The 4,496-nt window shown below is 29.9% G+C and overlaps 1 protein-coding gene across 1 annotated transcript in view; it reads left to right on the top strand.

The window, feature by feature from the left end:
• LOC107605476 (thermospermine synthase ACAULIS5) overlaps positions 1–4,496 on the top strand; it is a gene marked incomplete in the record, with an annotated part of 24,811 nt that overhangs the window by 10,893 nt on the left and 9,422 nt on the right. Inside the window, 1 exon segment of the mRNA XM_016307364.2 lies at positions 144–148.

Genomic DNA, 4,496 nt, shown 5'->3' with positions numbered 1-4,496 from the left:
AAAATAAATTTATTACTTTTCTTAATATATGTGTTTTTAAATAATTATTTTTAAAACAAATGAAGTACATAACAAAAAAGACATAGGAGGTTTGACTTCTTTAATGAGAAGAGATTTAGAGAGATAACACTGCCCTTAATTAGTTTTTGTTGTTGTAGTGATTAAACTCATTGACCCAATATAATGGAGACATTCCATAAAGGTATGTTTTTGCACATGAATTGAACTTTGCTATAAAGTTCATGAAAATGATCATACAAAGTTCAAAGCTTCAAATAATAATCCAAATAGCACCTTCATGCTTGTGATGGATTGTGTTCAAATAAAGGTGCTTTAATTTTTCACCCTTTGTCTCGACATTTATCATGGGAAAGTTGATAATACTCATTGCTCTTCATGCATGTAGCTAGCAACAAGTACTGTAGACACTTGTCATTCACATATTTGACAAAATTAATTAACTTCTTTTCTCTTTTCATTGCATTATCTTGTCATCTCAACTAATTTGTATTTGTATGATTCTCACATTTTTAGCCACCTAAAAATAATAGGCACATACCTAATTAAGTTATTCTTTTGCATTGATTAAAATAATAAATTTAAGCGGTTGTGATTCTTTAATTTTAATACACAATTAGTATACAAAAATTTTATATAAATAACCAACCGTGTATTATTACATTAGCAAGAATAATTAATTTTTGAATTTATTACTCAAAAAGTGATTTAAATGCTTAAATTTAACTAGATAATCGGATAAAATTTTTTATACAACCAATACATTAAAATTAAATTCTTTGATTTATAAATTTAAATGTTGAATTATAACTATTACTAAAAAAGAGAATTATACATAAAGTTTTAAGGTTTTAATTGATGTTTATCCAAAGTAACTTAACGATCGCAAATCTCAAACATATCATGAAATACTTTTTGCCAACATATATAAAACGTTAATCCCTAAAATATTTTATACTAGAGTTCAAACAAACCTTGTTGATCACCGATACATATCATAAACTTAATTGGCATGCATATAATAAGCACCGACTCATGAAAATTCTCTAATAAAAAAAAAAACTTAGTATTAGGAGATAAATTTCACTGTGATTATATTACAAAACATACCATAAACGAACCCTTGTAACGAATCATATATGCAATCACCATGCGTACAATACAATGTAATTTCATCATTCATAGTATATATATCCTAAACCCTAGTAACTAATAACAAACTATTTGATCCTGCTAGAAATAATGAATATCTAAATAAACTAAGCTAATTTTTTCATTTGCATTATTATGTTACTGGATTGGTCAAATAGTTAGTTCCCTCATTCGCTTAAGTAAGTATTGGGGGTTTGAATTCCGCCTTGTGCATGCAGTAACTTATTGGCCAACAGCAGACCCTTAAATGAAGTTTGAATCTGCGACGAATTAATTATTGGCCTGTCGAGTACCGTGGACAAAAAAAAAAGCTACTAGCTAATGTCATTCTCATCACTATTTACCAACTTACCATTACCACCATTCCTACCACTCTCCACAACCATTATCACTATTGTGATCATCCTTATTTTCTTTGATAATTAAAGCCTTCACTACCACCATTGCAACTAAATATGTTGTTGCTTTCATAGCTACTATATAATGTTCACTATTGATTCCACACAACACACACCCTTTAATTTCCATCACTATTGCTTTTCCAATTTCCCAAAAACGTGTACATGAAAGATTCTCCAAACATGAAATGAAGTCCTTGTATAATTAAATTGAAATTTCAGACCCACTAAGAAAATAAATGAAAAAAAAAATAGAAGGAGTGAGTCACTTATCATGATTTAACAGAATGAGGTAAGTAGAAAAAGGAAAATTTGCCTTTTATCTTTTTGGCACATGAAAGAATTGTTGCACATCATGAGGAATAAGGACACTATAGTGAATGAGGTACTCATACATAGGACAATGGCAAAACTAAAAGAGTGGGTTCTCCACAAAATTCTTAGTGGAATTAAGCCACGCTCAACTTAACTAGAAAACACCCTTCTTCAAATACTTCTACAATTGCATGGGTCCCACACATGACACACTTCCATCTTCAACCCTTTTCACCCTACTTTCATGCCAATGCCCAATGCCATTCTTTTTTCTAAAAAAATTTATTTTGCAATCAAATTCTATTTTATAGTATTTGTAAAGTCCCATATAAATTGGAAAGAATAATGAAGCATCCTCTCAAAAGCTATGGACACCTCTCTCTTCTTGACGCATTTTGATGGATGAATAAGGAGGATTTTGTTATTATTTCTACCATCAAGAATAAAATCGTAAAACTCAGAATGCCAAAACAAATAATATCTACAAGAGGGTTAACTGAAATATTTCAAATAGTATTAAAATTAGTATTCGAATCGATGTATCAACGTGGACATTGGACTCAACTAAGGAATGGAGTGTAAAATTCCACCATAATTGAAGAGAGAATAAAATATGTCTTAAAAGAGTATGAAAAATCTTACCATCATTTCTACCATCAAAAACAAATTCGTAAGGTCCAAAATATTAAAATGGATAATATTTACAAGTTGAGATGTTACAATAATATTTATTTTTATCAGTTCTATCATTTTGTGTATACTTTCATTTAAATTCTCAAACTTTCGTATATTTTTTTATCATTAGATTAAGTTGGAAGTCCATAATACTATATTTTCAATTATTGTTTCATATTCAACTAGTAGAGTCTAATTAAGCATTTGATTATAACGTGTTTGATTTTTGATAATATGTAATAAAAATATTTTGTTAAAAAATAGATTTAATTTAACAATTCAAAACCCTTATATATTAGCTAGCAAATAGAAACTCATTACTATTGACAATAAATAATGCAATTCCACTGAGAAACAATATACCATCACTACAACAATTTCGGCAGATAGCGACGAAAATTTTGCAGCGGTTTTAAGCAAAACGTCAACCTGCAACACATATAGCGACGGTTATTGGTTGGAGTTGCAATCAGGACTACATTTAGCGGCGATTTTTCTTGAACTGTCGCTATATTTTAATCAGGCTTGCATTTTGCGGCGTCTTTTCAAAAACCGCCGCTATATGTACCGTCGGGTGAGTTATTGTTTTACATTTTGCGGCGCTTTTGTTTAAACCGCCGCAAAATGCGTATTACCACGTATTGCAATGTTTCTTTAGTAATAACCATCTGAGTATAATCTAGTTAAGTAAACACTACTTTTTTAAGCTGCATATGTTTAAATCATTGTTACTTGAACTCGTAATACTTTTTCTACATTCGTTTTACGTAAAAAAAAATTCACAAGTTAAATAAGCTATATATGTTAACTCATGTGAACAAATTTACCAATAAGATTTTCTTGTTTACTTTATTGGCAATTAAATTTACATTCAAACATGGATGTAAAAGAAGAAAATAAAATCATACTCTGAACTAATTAAAAATCAAACATTTTCTAAAAATAATAATTATAAATATTTTCTATAAAATATTAAAAATAATAATTAAAAATATTTTCTACAAGTTGATTGAATGTACTCTTTATTGAATTCATTATGGATATTATTAAATGTACTCTTTATTGTACTCTTTATATACACTTGGATCATATATAAATAGATGTAAATTAATTCGATCTACTATGGTAAAAAATTAATTCGAAGCTGACCCATTCGAATTACTAAGGACGTCCTAGCGTGCATAATTCGAATCACCCTGATTCGAACTACCCTAAGACTACATGCAAGCATAATTCAAATTGGACAAATTCAAATTACAAGCATTACTACTAATTCGAATAGGACTAATTCAAATTAGTGTTGGTTTGTCTAATTCGAATGAGACTGATTCGAATTACATAAGAATGTGCTTTTAGGTAATGTTGGTAATGTTTTTCAATTTGGTAGAATTATGTAATTTGGTCCTCCATTTGATTTAATTGTTCATTTTACCCAATATATAAGGTGCATATAATAACTATGATTAGATATAAAGTATACAACAAAAAATTGTGTGGCAATCAAATGTGTTTATATGATATATATAATTATTAGCGCTATATACATCGAAGAGATATTTTGCTTGGTGGTAACATGACATTATTAAAGCTTTTCCTTCTTCCAGGTTCCAGATTCGAGCCCTACCTTCTTCGTTTGTGGAAGGTTTTACATAGTAGATATTCTAAGGTTCGAGCCCTACCTTCTTCGTTTGTGGAAGGTTTTACATAGTTGATATTCTACAGTGATCCACACGTTGTAGGTCTATTGGTGGAAGCGCGGGTTTAATGATTGAGTCGGTTGGACCACCGAACGGTCCGGTTCGATTATAATAACTATGAACGAAAATACTAAAATTTAGCGGCAGTTGCAAACCGCCACAAAATTGATAGACGTTTAGCGGCGATTATTCCAGTAGTTAGCTAAAACCGCCCCTAACCGTTTACCCGCAACTTATCTTC

The sequence above is a fragment of the Arachis ipaensis genome, chromosome B06, assembly GCF_000816755.2.
Source record: "Arachis ipaensis cultivar K30076 chromosome B06, Araip1.1, whole genome shotgun sequence".
In the NCBI taxonomy this organism is placed as follows: domain Eukaryota; kingdom Viridiplantae; phylum Streptophyta; class Magnoliopsida; order Fabales; family Fabaceae; genus Arachis; species Arachis ipaensis.
Note: the sequence above shows the minus strand (reverse complement) of the source record. Positions and strands in the feature narration are given on the sequence as shown.